Source organism: Mus caroli, chromosome 9, assembly GCF_900094665.2.
Source record: "Mus caroli chromosome 9, CAROLI_EIJ_v1.1, whole genome shotgun sequence".
NCBI lineage: Eukaryota > Metazoa > Chordata > Mammalia > Rodentia > Muridae > Mus > Mus caroli.
In genome coordinates, this window is record NC_034578.1 from 74,605,026 (window position 1) to 74,620,820 (window position 15,795).

General features: G+C 41.3%; 1 protein-coding gene across 1 annotated transcript in view; it reads left to right on the plus strand.

Moving 5' to 3' along the window:
• The first annotated feature begins 7,119 nt into the window (after positions 1-7,119).
• The window catches only part of Klhl31 (kelch like family member 31), a 20,879-nt gene continuing 12,203 nt past the window's right edge, over positions 7,120-15,795 (plus strand). Inside the window, exon 1 of the mRNA XM_021173304.2 lies at positions 7,120-7,399. The gene's annotated coding sequence lies outside the window, so the exon portion shown is untranslated. The remainder of the gene's footprint in view (positions 7,400-15,795) is intronic.

Here is a 15,795-nt window from a genome sequence, read left to right on the forward strand (position 1 = left end):
TGTGTGTGTGTGTGTGTGTGTGTGTATGAAGACTTACTTCAGAACCTCAGAGGAGGTTTATTATCTTTACGCAAAAAATGCCAAGAACCTGGACTATTCTGACCATAATCGTAGATGCAGGTAACACGAGCTGCCTAGAAAAACATGTACTCTTATTTCTGTTGGGTGGGATATTCTATAGGAATCTATTAGGTACATTTGATCTGTAGTGTCATCTAGTTCTGACGTTTCTTCAATGATTTGTTGCTGAAAGCAGAAGATTGATGGAAAATTTAATAATACATTTTTTCAAAAACTGTCAAAAGACAAATTTACACCATCTTAACTAGTCAAGAACAGAACTTCGAGCCACGTGTTCTGCCAGAAAAGCAAGCTCTCTAGACCATGAGCTTTTAGATTTTAGAGAGGCTGAGTCTCCAGTCCTGCTACACCAGACAAGATTCCAGCTTTCTTAAGTAGATTTTCTTTCTGTTATTTGATAACTCCGGGCAACTTTCATTTACTGTGTTCCTGCCATCAGTAGAGAATCATAGTCTGTATTTTGAGGACTATGCCATACTTTCAGAAGAGCCTGCGATATGTTCCTTCCACACTAACAAGCATAGTTCTGTAAAAAAAGCGCTGCTGCCTTTGAATGTCCCAGCGGAGCACGTGACTGGCAAGCTCCACTTGTATCAAGAGCCTCTTAGCATCGCTGACCACAGCTCAAGCACAGCTGGCGCTTTAGACAGTCTTGGAAGGCTGCAGAGTCACAGAGACAGCTACAGCTTGCATTAAAGTTTGTTTCATTGAGCTTCATGGACGTTCAAAGGCCTTTGATGGACTTTCAAATTATGTATTGTTTGCTTAAACGTTATGTGTTTGAAACGATAAGGCATACCCTTTTCTCTCCCCTTGACCAAGGGAATGATGCAGGCCTATTATCTGAAAATTCTTCTCGTCACCCCCATTCTTTAAGAAGAGTGGGTTGTCTCTAACAGAAATTTTTTCAGGTAAAGATTATGTGTGCCACATTAACTGGGAGAAAGAGTGTCTCTTGTCTCTTGTGACCCATCTTCAAGCCATCTTCAAGTCTTAGTGAAGACCAAGAGGTTAATGTTTGTATAGTGCCCATGTCAAATTAGTTCTCCAACCCTTGTTAATACTTCAATAAAACTGACTTGACCTTTTTAAGTCCCCGGTCATGGGAAATTCTGTATTAGAACTTTCCTTATGTCCTGATATGTTCCTTATGTCCTGAGGCTTATGTCTGTCACCCTGGTTCTAAGTCACTGCTCACCATAACTCCAGCCCAAGCCTGGCCATTGCTTTCTCATTGGGCCAGCTGTGTGACACACTGGGTGAGTTCTTACTGCTTGCTATTCAAGACACCCACCAAGGGAAATGTGCAATGGGTTCTCCCGACACTGCTGTGTTGTAGAGAATATTTCCAGAGAGAAAGAAAATGGAGATGAGGTACACGGCAGAAACCAGGGAGAGAAAGTGTTTCCCCAGCTCACAGATTCTGTATTTATTCCAAGGCCACCAGACTCTACACATTTGAGTGGAACTCCATGGCAACAGGAACATGTGGCAGAAGACAGAGTTCATGTTGTGGACAAAAAGCAGAGAGGGAAGGGCAAGGGGCCTGTATCAGCTATGTCCCACCTTCTAAAGTTTCCAGAACCTCTCAAAACAGTGCCATCAGATGGAGGCAGATGTTCAAAAACATGGGCCTGTGAGGAAGAACACTTCCTATAAAACCAAAAGTTGTCTTTTCTTACTTTTTGAGATCTCTCCTCTATCTGTCTATCTGTCTATCTGTCTATCTGTCTATCTGTCTATCTGTCTATCTGTCTATCTGTCTGTCTGTCTGTCTATCTATCTATCTATCTATCTATCTATCTATCTATCTATCTATCTATCTCCCTCCCTCTCTATCTATCTATCTATCTATCTATCTATCTATCTATCTATCTATCTATCTATCTACCTACCTATCTACCTATCTATCTATCTATCTATCTATCTATCTATCTATCTATCTATCTATCTACCTACCTACCTACCTACCTACCTACCTACCTACCTACCTATCTATCTATCTATCTATCTACCTACCTACCTACCTATCTATCTATCTATCTACCTATCTATCTTTCTATCTATCTATCTATCTATCTATCTATCTATCTATCTATCTATCTATCTATCTATCTATCTATCTATGTGTGTGTGTATATATGCATGTCTCTATCTACTTCTCTCTTTCTCACTGTGTCTATGTCTTTCTCTGTGTCTGTCTCTTTGTCGCTCTGTGTTTCTCTTTGTCTGTTTCTCTGTGTGTCACTCTCTCTTTCTCTGTCTCTCTCCGTGTCTCTCTCTCTGTTTCTCAGTCTCTGTCTCTCTGTATCTGTCTCTCTCTATCCCTGTGTATACGTCTCTCTGTCTCTCCTTGTCTCTATCTCTCTCTTCTCCCTCCCCCTCTTCATGCTCCTCCCCTGCCTCTGTCAGCCTTTGAAGAGGGGGAGGGAGAAGAGAGAGATAGAGACAAGGACAGTCTCAAACTCCATGCCTTCCTACCTCAGCCCCCTAATTAGCTGAGGTTAACAGATGATGCCACTGCACCCAGATTCCATGCCTTTCCAGTAAGGCTACTGCTGAATAGCAAGTGTTTTAAAGCCTTGCTGTTAGCAGCACATATGGCCTTTGGACTGACAATATCAGCATTACCCATGAGCCTGTGTAAAGTCAGGTTCTCAACTGCCCTGTCCTCTAGACCTACCTTGTAAAATAAATTCTACATTGTTCTCAAGTAACTCCTGACTGTGTTACTGTGAGAACTAGCATTTACAATTACATACTGTCAGTGGTCTAAGTAAATAGGCAACGTAATCTCTAGGTTTATATACTGCAGTAGCCAAGTGTGCTCTAAGGCTATTATTTGCTGTCTGACTGTTCTTTCAACTACATGTACTTCTTTTTATTACATTTTATTTAATTTCTATTGAATCAATTTTATTTGATTTTTAAATTATGATTTTTATTACATTATAAATATACAATAGCTTAACTCTACACACACACTAAAAATTTTAAAGGAAAAACATTACATCTTATTATACCATAATCCTGACTAATAGCGTTTCAAACTTTGGAAAAAATTCTTAGAAAGGTTTCACACACTGGTGGGTGGTGGTACACCACCTTTAACTCCAGTACTTAGGAGGCAGAACAGTTGGATCTCTGAGTTCGGCCAACCTGGTCTACAGAGTGAGTTTCAGGACAGACAGGGCAACACAGAGAAACACTGTCTTGACAAACCAAAGAGAAAAAAACCCAAAAGGAAATAGAAAAAGGTTTTACATACCACCTGAAACTTATAAATTTAACATTATCAAAGAATACTTATACATTCTTACAAAGATCACTAAAAAGAAACAATCACCGAGCTAAGAAACTGGAAAGTGTGTGTCATCTTCTCTGCAGTTGCCATCATTGCCTCCCTTGCCCCAATCCTGCTTGCCATAGCCAGGTTTCCACCAGTCTTCCTCTTCCTCTCCTCCTCCTCCTCTTCCTCCTTAGGCAGGGCTATCTACAACGTGCTACCCCCAAGCACTTCATCATATCCATGGTAGCCACCCCCAAATCCATGGCCACTTCCATATCCCCAACCTCCAATAAAGTTACTTTCTGGTCTTGGTCCAAAGTTTCTGCCACCACCATAAGATTCCACTGAACCCAAGTTCCCTCTTCTTCCATTCCTGGCTCTTTGGATTTCTGTATTTCTTGCCTTTTTTCCTTCTGCATTGTGACCATTGATGATGTGATATCTTTGTGACTCAGTTCTTTCCCACAGGAACATGGCTGCCAGACTGCCTATAGGTAATTTAAAAACATCATTTTGATTATATCATTTTTTCCACGTTCTTCAGAGTAGTATCTAGTGATGTCTCCAGCATCTTCTTTAGCCCCACAGACAGCTTCTTTGAAGTCATGTGGGCTCTGGGTGTTCAAGATTCCTCCGGCTCGGCACCTCTCCTTGATCCTTTGTTTGCTGGGCGGCTCCTAACCACACAGTCTGTGTACTTTCCCATAGCTCACGGTAGCTTCTCAGACTTTCTTCCGTGTTTCCAATTCATAACTCGCTGACAAAGAGTCTACGGAGTGATTCCTTTTCTCTCTTTCTTCTCCACAGGAATGGTTTCTAAAGTGTCCTCCATCCTCGACTTGGTCTCCTTAGCTCGGTTTCCCACAGCCTGAATGAGAAAAGAATTCTGCTTATTAATTCTGCGCTGTCCCACCTTGCTCCTGAAAGCATGCAGCTGGGAGTAGCAGCACATGGGTGCCGCTGCAAGCTGGCCTGTGAGCTTCTGGGCGGGCTCGATGTCTCTACCTCCCACTTTGCCATAGGAATGCTGGAGTTGCAGGTGTGTGCCCTGCCATCCTGCCCTCTGTAGGATCCGGAAACTGCGCTCACACAGGGTTTTTACCTGCTTACACCATTGCATTAGCACGGCGGTGGGTTTTTGGTCCACGGAAAACAGGGTTGAATGCTTTGGCCCTTTACCTGCATCAAGGCAGTGAGGCTTACTGGAATACAAAGATACTGGAATACAAGGTATTATGGAGATGGAAGTAGGAGGAACTCTTGAGTCTTTCATGATTAGCTCAGGCAATATAATAAGACCTCATTTCAAAACCAATGGTAGAATGACTTCAGTGTGAACTATTTTTTTTTTTTTTGCTGATAATCAACTTTTTTAAAAAATATTTTTTATTACGTATTTTCCTCAATTACATTTCCAATGCTATCCCAAAAGTCCCCCATACCCTTCCCCCCTCTCCCCTACCCATCCATTCCCACTTTTTGGCCCTGGCGTTCCCCTGTACTGGGGCATATAAAGTTTGCATGTCCAATGGGCCTCTCTTTCCAGTGACGGCCGACTAGGCCATCTTTTGATACATATGCAGCTAGACTCAAGAGCTCCGGGGTACTGGTTAGTTCATAATGTTGTTGCACCTACAGGGTTGCAGATCTCTTTAGCTCCTTGGNTACTTTCTCTAGCTCCTCCATTGGGGGCCCTGTGATCCATCCAATAGCTGACTGTGAGCATCCACTCCTGTGTTTGCTAGGCCCCGGCATAGTCTCACAAGAGACAGCTATATCACGGTCCTTTCAGCAAACTCTTGCTAGTGTATGCAATGGTGTCATCATTTGGAGGCTGATTATGTGATGGATCCCTGGATATGGCAGTCTCTAGATTGTCCATCCTTTTGTCTCAGCTCCAAACTTTGTCTCTATACAGTGTGAACTATTAAATAAACCGCCTGAGTTTGCTTCTCCCACCTTCTGTGCTAAGGATCCATGAGTGAAAGCCAAACATCTAAGATCATGGGTATCCTGGGCTACATAGTGAGTTCCACGTTAACTTTGAGTTACATAGTAAGACCTGGTCTTGGAGAAAGAAAGAAGGAGAAAGGGAGAAGGGGAGAGAGAGAAGGAAGGAGAAAAAGAGAAAGAAGGGAAGAGGGAAACGAAGAAACGGGGAGGGAGGACAGGAGCCCTTTCTACATCGTACCTGTCTTACAGCCTCTCTACCTTCCTCTCCTCTGGTGGATCTTACCAAGCTGCCATTTTGTCATTAGAACACTGTTGTTTTCAGTTTTTCTTATTTTCTCATCGGTTTTCTGTTGATTACTCATTTGAGCTTATTTTTAACATACTAGGCTACATACATTTTTTATTATTAGATATTCTCTTTATTTACATTTTAAATTTTATCTCCTTTCCTCATTTCCCCTCCTAACACCCTACCCCATTCCCTCTTCCCCTGCTCCCCAGCCCACCCACTCCTGCTTCCTGGCCCTGGCATGCTCCTACACTGGGGCATCGAGCCTTCATAAGACCAAGGGCCTCTCCTCTCATTGATGTCCCACAAGGCCATCCTCTGCTACATATGCAGCTGGAGCCATGGTTCCCTCCATGTGTACTCTTTGGTTGGCGGTTTAGTCCCTGGGAGCTCTGGGGTTACTTGTTAGTTGATATTGTTCTTCCTTCTATGGGGCTGCAAACTCCTTCAGCTCCTTGGGTCCTTTCTCTAGCTCCTCCATTGTTAACCCTGGGCTACATACATTTTAATTATATTTTCTTGCTACACAATGGTCCCAAAAGTCTGGCTTCTGGGAGCCTCTCTGCATCTTTAAATTCTCTCTTCGTGATTTTTCTCTCTTGTCCCCAGTATCCAGGACTCCTCACAGTTATAGCATTTAAGAATGAAGAAAGGGGACTGGCTCAGCAGGTAAGAGCACTGACTGCTCTTCTGAAAGTCCTGAGTTCAAATCCCACAACCACGCGGTGGCTTACAACCATCCATAATGAGATCTGACGCCCTCTTCTGGTGTGTCTAAAGACAGCTACAGTGTACTTACATATAATAATAAATAAATCTTTTAAAAAAATGCAGAAAGGTTTCTCAGTAGGCCACGGACAACATTGGACTGATGCGGGTTATTAAATGATCTATCTGCCCGTTACTGAAGATGATATCACATTGACCTTTAGAACAGTCATTTCGTACTCCAGGTGCCTATAAGAGCCCTCTGTCAATTACAATCATTTGAATTGCTTTTCTTGCCTGAAATGTTCCCAGAGTAGGCATTTCGCAGCATGCTTCTGCACAAGTGTGTTTATCATGGACCCTCCTGTGAATCAATGGCTGATGGAGGGCTGGTCACAAGCCTGGCTTTGTTAAACTATGAAATGTCAACTCCATACTGAAGTGTAGCAGAATATCTCCTGTCCTGGTAAACATGTCTCCTCCTCTACAGAACAGTCTATTTATAACCAGTCTCCTCACAGGACCTGAGGTGACGGCTATTTACCTTCCTAGAAGCTAACTTTTGCCCACAACTCTCTTCTTACAATTCTCAAGTCCCTGCTTCAATTCTGTCAATTGCAATTGAACATCCGTTTAGCTAATTTTCTTTCCTCGCATCCACTGAGTCCAAGACTTAAAAACAAATGAACAAAACAACCTGGCCAGGTCAAGAAACCCAATCCCTCTCCACCAACCAGGGCACCGCCCTCTTCCCCAGCGTTGTCCTCGAGCTGAGCTGAAGACCAAAGAGGGAGAGGAGGGCTCAGGCTGCTCCAGGCCAGCGCGCAAGCTCAGCCTGTTTGCTCCAGTGAGATGGCAGGGGGTGATTCTAAAAATTACTGCCACTAGGGTTTGTCAGGCGGCTGCTGGTGACTCCTCAGTGGGTTTCCCTTCTCCCGCCGCCCTCCCTTTCTCTCCACAGATCACCTCCCCAAAGGAGTCTGCTGTTAAACCTTCCCCATTACCAGCGGGCTCTCACTTCACACCGGGAGAGAGAAGCTGGGACCGCAACTACCAACTCGTGCCGACTGGATCCTAGGGTGTGTATGGCTGTGTGGGTGGGAGACAGTGGGGGTGTCTGAGTGTTGGTGGCAGTAGAGCTATTTTCCTGCAGGGTATCTCCAGCTGGGTGCTACAGGTCATGTCCCTTGATCTGAAGTTGGGAGACAGAAAACTTTGTCCTGGAATTTGAGAAATGTTGTAACCAAGGAAACAGACACAGTAACTGATATGTATGAGTGATACGCTATAAAAGTAAAATTACATGAGCTTTGTAATGATTGTTTTAAATCTCTAAGTAGTATACGTTTTTCTTCCACTATTTTATAGAGGAGAAGAAGAACAAAGAAAATTCTTAGGGCTTGCTCAGGAAATTTAGAATTCCATTTTTAATTTCATTAGCAACCACTTAAACATGTGGTTTAGTCAACACAACCGCTTAGGAAAGACACAATTTTACTAGTTTTAGCTGAATTAATAACTCAAATGAACCCTCCGACTCCCCAAAATATTCTTGACAAAATTGAACCCCTACCCCCGCAAATACCCTACATTTGTTAGTTGACAGAAAATAAATATAGATTTTTGTACTAAATGTGCACATATGGTTATCTTGATTTATGTTTCACATTTTTAAAAAATCATTTTGGTGACGAAGCGACAAAGTGGAATCCCTGTTTCGGTGGACTTAACTAAAAATGGGCAGCTTGGGTCATGTCTGTTTCTATTCCGGGAGGCAGAGCTGACGGGCCCCAACAGATGCAGCCCTTGGAATGCATCAGGGACAGGGAGCAGGCACAGCTGATTCTCACCCTTAGCCAGTAGTCCTGTGGTATCCCAGTCCTGGGGCATGACAGTGACAGTGATGCTGCAGCACACGTGCGCACTCAGGGTGGTGGGCAGTGGGAAGAATGCTCTCACACAAGTGACCACTGTTCTGCAGGCTTTGCCCAGAAACCAGGTTTCTTTGAGAAGAGGAATGATTTTATGTACAGTCAGTACTTTGACACAAACTTGCCCACTTCCCGGTGAGGGTACAGTTAGGTTTTCAGTTCTTGGCAACATCAGCCCAGTGGTTCTAGATGTGTTTTTGGATTGTGTATTTTTTCAGGAACTTAAAAGAGAAAACAAACAAACAAAAATCTTTGAGCCACTTTACAGCAAAGTACAATGAAGACATGTGGGCTGTGGGCTTCGGAATAGTCCTCAGAGCTCATGACCCATCTAGAAACAAACCCAGAGTGGCACTACAGATAAAAATGCAGAGAACCCCATTCAACTTGAACCTCCTCATAAACTGCCAATACAAACCAGCTTTTAGGACAAGGATTTCTAATGTATACGTATCCCGGTTTATCTGAAATTCTAAGTACACCTCTTATATTTTATTTGTTGGGTGATAACATACAACTAGTTGAGTAGATCCTGTGTAAATCTTGTCAGACTCATCTCTATCTGAGAAAGAGTTGATTCTGGGGGTTCAAACAGCTGTTTGAGAGGAAGTAGTCCCAGACAAGATCCCAGCACCTCTGGCAAAAGATGCCAGTGAGGTTATAGAATTAGTGGGAACATAGCTCCAACCTGTGAAAAGGTTAATCTAAAACCCTAAATGCCATATTTCATTCAAGCCTTGCAGATGGTTAGAGCAGAATTGATACCAAAATTCACTTTCAGTTCTGTGATAAGCAAAGAAATTTGAGGCTTTAAGACTCATTTTCCACAGGCCATAGTTGGGGGGGGCGTGTTATAAACTCAATTTCTAACTCCCTTACAAACATAAAAGACAAAGAAATCAAAGAAACACCTCTTGTTAAAACTTTGCTGGGCCCGATGGCGCATGTTTTTAATCCCAGCACTCAGAAGGAGAGACAGCTGGATCTTTGTGATTTTTGAGGCCAACCTGACCTATATAGAGAGGCTCAGTCTCAAAAAAAAATTTTTTTTCAACAAAACCAAAATCTCTCTTTTTTTGATGCTGTATCTTAGACTCAGAGAATCAAATTGTAGCTGATTTTGTGTTTAGAGTCTCAATGTCTGTAAATAAACCAAAGCACAGCTCCTACTTACGTTAAATGTATGACACTGACGATATTTATTTTTAAGAAAAAAGTGATAATTTCATGTTCAATCTGACCCCTACAAAGAAGTACTTAGTCATCTAATCACCAAATTAACTCATAAAAGCCTCCCCTCTCGGCACTTATATTTTTGACTAGCCCAACCTCCTGGAGTTTTGTATCCTTAACACCTTAAACAGGGAAACCCCACAGGATTTATGCATCCTCAAAAACTTTACTTCTCACTCAAAAACACTTTGACAACTGGGGCTGGAAAGAACTATTTCACAGTCTCCATGTGTACAATTTGATTTTATAAGCCATAGGTCTTTCTCACTCTGTCTCAATTTTCTCACAATGGAAAAAGCTAGTTTTTCCTCTTCTATGGGCTTTAACTGACCTTGGATTAAAGAGAAGCAAAATAGAGGCTGGGTGTTGTGTGGGTTTCAATTTTGTTCCAACACACATGGCATATGAATTGCATGATTATAGAAAAAAGTTTTAACTCTCTGAATTTTGATTTCTCCATTTGTAAAATAAGCATAGTACAAGATTTTTATTTTAAGACTTCTGTGTCATTTAAGCTTAGAAAATCAAATTATATAAAGTAGATACCCAAGACGCTAACATACAATAAGCCCTATGTATTGATTATATCATAGGTATAGACTACTACGTAGAGAGATGGAGGTATCTATTTACATTTAAACACATATAGATACACACTTGACGGTTTATATTTTGGAATTATTAATGTACTTAAATTTGGCAAGTATAAAAGATGATGGACAATGTGATTATTTGCATAAGCCTGCCCAGCTGTTAATCAGGGATAGACTATATTATACCATAATTATACCTCACTGTGAAAATTGCCTAGGACACAGGAGCCATGTGGGCAGAGAGGAAGGGCCTGTGGAACTGTGTGGTATCCATCCTTACCATGCTCCCTAGTTCCAGGGAGAACTCTTCTTGAGTATGGGAATGGAGGAAAGGAGACAGTGGCACTATTGTCAGCTACTATTAAATGTTATTATACCCGGGTACCCTCCAGGTACGGAGGCAGAGCTTCAGAAGGCTCCAGTAGGGCAGGAAGTCTCTTTTAACTCTCTGCACCCCGTGCAAGATCTTTTCTTTAACCCTCGAAGGAAGAGGCACTGCTCATCCCATCTCACAAGCTTCGCTGCTATGGATGGCCTGTTCTTTTCAGCATTTCCTGCTATGGCAGGAACCCTGTGAAAAACACAAGCCATCGGTAGTTCCAAGACCACTCTGAAAAGCTCTTCTTCCCTTTGAGCATAAAGGTGGGATCATCAGAGCCACCGTGAGCAAGAAGAACAACTCAACACGTGATTCAGGAAACTGGGAAAAGAATCTTGAAGCCCCTCTTCAGGGTAGCTTGGTGAGAGCTCGGAACTCACTCCTCAGCGCTGGGTGATCTGAGCAGAACCTCCTAGGTAAATGGGAAACATGATATGATCAGGCTACCAAATGCTGGCACACAAATTGGCTTGCTACGAAGCATAAACTTAGTTCATAGCGGGAAAAGCAGTAAAAATCATGTTAAATGCTTTTCCAGCTTTCAGTTCAATAAAAAATAATAGAATGCATCCAGAATTTATTCTGAAATAGAAAAGAAATATTCTAAATTACTATAGGCAAATGAGTAAATTAAAATGAGTTAAGTTGGTCAAATATACATTTGATTCATTTTAATTTACTCATTATATATATATATGTGTATGCATATATGTGTGTGTATGTGTGTGTATATATATGTATACACACACATATATATGTATGTATGTATATATGTATATATGTATGTGTATATATATGTGTGTGTGTGTATATATATATATATATATATATATGCATTGGCATATCACCCAGCAATATTATTATATTAGTCTTTTCCAGGGAACCATATTGTTCAGATTTCATAGGTGACTTGTTGTTTGTAACAAAATCTCAATTGTTTGATTTTACTAATGACTCAAGAGCCTGATGCTGGGTAAAACCTGATGGCTCAAAGAGGCAGAGAAAGCACCCTGCTGACCTTCCTCTTCAGCCGACATCCCAAAAGGAAAAGGAAGTTCTCCTTCTCCACGTGGTCTCCAAAATCCCTCCAACTAAATGCCCCTCCCTTCTACTTCCTGTGTCTCTCTATCCATCTTCCTGACTTCCTCTTACTCTCTGTGGCTTTTTCCTATGTTCACTCCCTGTCTGACTGGTAGCTGGCTCCACCTATGGTTGACTTTATTTAATCCTGTTTACAAAACAGAAAGCTCTTGGATTAAAGGTGTATGCGAGCACTGAACCACCTCACGACTAAAAACAGTTTTTTGGTTTTGTTTTTTTTTGTTTTTTCAGTAAATAACTCAATCTCATAGTCCACAGTGTGATCAAATATCCTGTACCAGTGCATTTCCCCAGACTTATCTAGAGGACATCATCTATTAATAGACATCCTGAACCTCCAGGGGTTACAGACTTTCTTCTTCATCTTCCATGATTTTACCTGAGCCTTAGGTACAGGAGCTGTGCTGCAGATGTATAGGCTGGGCAGAGCCTATACGGTGTGCTGGGCACCCCACGTTCACTCATTCTCTGCATTTTGACAGTTGTGGATCTCTAGAAAAGTTTCCAGTTCTTGCAAAAGGAAGCTTCTTTGATGAATGGCAAGAACCCCCCCCCCACTCCCCTACCCACCCCCTCCCCTACCCACCAACTCCCACTTCTTGGCCCTGGTGTTCCCCTGTACTGGGGCATATAAAGTTTGCAAGACCAAGGGGTCTCTATTCCCAATGATTGCCGACTAGGCCATCTTCTGCTACATATGCAGCTAGAGACACGAGCTCCGGGGTACTGGTTAGTTCATATTGTTGTTCCACCTATAGGATTGCAGACCCCTTCAGCTCCTTGGGTACTTTCTCTAGCTCCTCCATTGGGGGCCCTGTGATCCATCCAATAGCTGACTGTGAGCATCCACTTCTGTGTTTGCCAGGCACCGGCATAGCCTCACAAGAGACAGCTATATCAGGGTCCTTTCAGCAAAATCTTGCTGGCATATGCAATGGTGTCAGTGTTTAGAGGCTGATTATGGGATGGATCCCTGGGTGTGGCGGTCTCTACATGGTCCATCCTTTCGTCTCAGCTCCAAACTTTGTCTCTGTAACTCCTTCCATGGGTGTTTTGTTCCCAAATCTAAGAAGGGGCAAAGTGTCCACACTTTGGTCTTCATTCTTCTTGAGTTTCATGTGTTTTGCAACTTGTATCTTGTCTCTTGGGTATTCTANGTTTCTGGGATAATATCCACTTATCAGTGAGTACATATCATGTGAGTTCTTTTGTGATTGGGTTACCTCACTCAGGATGATACCCTCCAGGTCCATCCATTTGCCCAGGACAAGAATTATTCTTATTGATGGGTATAAGGATGGGCACTTAGAAAATAGAAATACATTGGTGTAGAAGTTTGAGAGTAGTAATTTCTCCTCTTGTGCTCTTGTGTCTGACCTCTTGAGTCAGGGGTAGTTGGCCAGGTTTACAGTAGCAGGCATGAGTTCTCGCCAGTTGACTCAGCCTATACAGCTGTTGGTTATTCCCACGATAAAAATGTCACTATTTCACCATTTGGGGTATCTTGCTTGTTCATTCATGTTGGTGGACCATGGGCTTTATAACTGGGTAGGGATACTGACTGCTCTTACACCTTGGCAACTTACATAGCACCTTCTGATTCTATGAGAGTCAGTCCTTGAGGATAAGGCTTGCAGGTCAGTTCCAGCTCTATCCCTCCAAGTCCTATGTCTATGTTGAAAGGGCATGGTGTCTTCAAATACAGGTCCTTACCTTCAAATTCTGGAAGGTATCCAAGAGCAGCAATAGCTTATATTGTTGGGGGGGGGGTGTCTCTTGGACTCTGCTGACCAACAACGCTGGAGGAGGGTTCTCAAACTTAGTACTGGAATTTTTGTTAGATCATCCATGGCTCTTGGGGGAACATAAACCACCCAAGTGGTGTAGCTTTTAAATATGTATCTATATATAATTTTAATTAAACATACAATAGTGTGATTCCCTATATCTTTTCAAACCTTCTTAGTGTTATTTATTCCTCTCTTCTCCCTCTGTATTGTCCTTCTCCAGCCCTAGTCAAAGCCTCCCAACCATTTTTCCCATCCTCCCTTCATAGTACCTGTAGCCCACCATTCCCCACTCCCTTGGTCCCATCTGACTCACCTGATTTCTGTGGTTACTACAGGTTACATATTTACCTGTATTCATGACATACCTCACCGTATTCATTACATACATCTCAATATCTGGGGCTTAAAATGAGAGAACATTAAACTTTCAAAGTTTCTTAGTCTGCTTTATCTCACTCAGTATATTTTCTAGTTCCATTTAATTGCAAGTCTCATGACTTCATTCGTTTTCTTTACAGTAGAGTGTATTCCATGGTATGCATGTATCACATATTCATTACTCATTAATCAACTGAAGAACATTTAGATTGTTTTAATTTGCATTTCCCTAATTGTTAAAGATGATAAATACTTTCTGAGGTATCTCTTAGCCATTTTTGTTTATTCTTTTGAGAACTCTCTTTTCAGATCCACAGCATACATTTAGTTGGCCTTTTGTTTTCTTCACTTTGCTTCTGAGTACACACACACACATATTATATATATAAAATATAAAATGTGTATATAATATATATATAATATATTGTATATATTTATAATTATGTATGTGTATGTGTATATATAATTATATATTTGTTTCTGAGTATACATTATACTCATATATATATATTTATACATTCTGAGTATACATTATATATTTATATATAAATAATCTGCATATCAATCATCTGTCAGATGCGTAGCAAGCAAAGATTCTCTCCTAATCTGTGGACTTTGTTTTTACTTGATTTTTTTCTGTACAAAATAATTTTCATGACATGAAGTCCCACTTGTCAGCTGTTGGTCTTAATTCCTCTGCAAATGGAATCCAATTCCGACGGCCCTTTCCTATACATACATCTCGTGGGCACTGCTTATATTTCAGCATTTCAGGTCCCACATTGAGGTCTTTGATTTGGAATTAATTTTATGAAGGGAAATAGATACAGGTCTAATTTTGTTCTCCTACACATGGACAGTTTTCCCAGCACCTTTGTTGAAAATACTTTCTTTTCTTCAGTGTAAGTTTTTGGCGTTTTGTCAAATATCCAATAGCTGTAGTTGTATGTATTCATGCTTAGATCTTCTATTTTGTTCCACTGTTCTTGTGCCTGTCTTTGTACCAGTACCATACTGGTTTTACTACAATATCTCTGACATCTATCTTGAAATTTGGAATTGTAATCCCTCTGAGGACTATTCTTTTTGCTTAGAATTGTTTTGGCAGTCTGGAGTGTTTGTGACTCTGTGTAACTTTTAGGATTGTTTTTTAATTTCTAGGAAGAATGGTGTAGGCATTTTGGTTGAGATTGCACTGAATCTGTAAACTGCTTTTGTAGTCTGATCATTTCACAGTAGTAATTCTACCAAGCCATGAACATAAGAAGTCTTTCCATTTTCTTGTGCCTTTCTCAGTCTTTCTTCAGAGACTTAAATTTTTCATTGCAGTGGTCTTTCGCCTCCTTGGCTAGGTTTACATCTAGATATTTTAACTCTCCAAGGCTATTGTGAATGGGAGTATGTCCATGATATCTCTCTCTCTCTCTCTCTCTCTCTCTCTCTGTATCTTGGCTTTGGTGTGCAGAAAGGCTACTGGTTTTGTAAGTATATCTCGTACTCTGCCACTTTGTTGAATTGTTGATTACTTCTAGGTTTTTGGTGGATTTTTTTGTAGAATATCTTATGTATAATATCATATCATCTGCAAAATATAGATGATTTGACTTTGTTTCCTATTTGCATCCCTTTAATTCCCTTCTCTTGTCTAATGTTTTAAGCACTATGTTGGAGAAGACTGAGGGACAGTGGACAGCCCTGTCTCATCCTGGTTTTAAGGGGATCACCTAAAGCTTTCTCCCACTAGGACACTGCTGGCTGTGGGCTTGTTATATGCCTTTACTGTGTTGGGGTATGTACTCTTCAGTCCTACTCTCTCTGGGACTTACATTACTATGAAGGCATGTTGAATCTTGTCAAAGGCTTTTCCTGCATCTACATATATAATCATGGGATTTTAAAGAGAATTTATATGATTTATTACACTTATAGATTTATGTATGTTGAACCATCCTTATATCTCAGGAATAAGCCAGCTTAACTTGGTGGACACCCTTCTCCACACATGCCTGAATTCAGCTTGCAAGGCTTTTTTTTAAATTTTTAATATTTTTATTACATATTTTCCTCAGT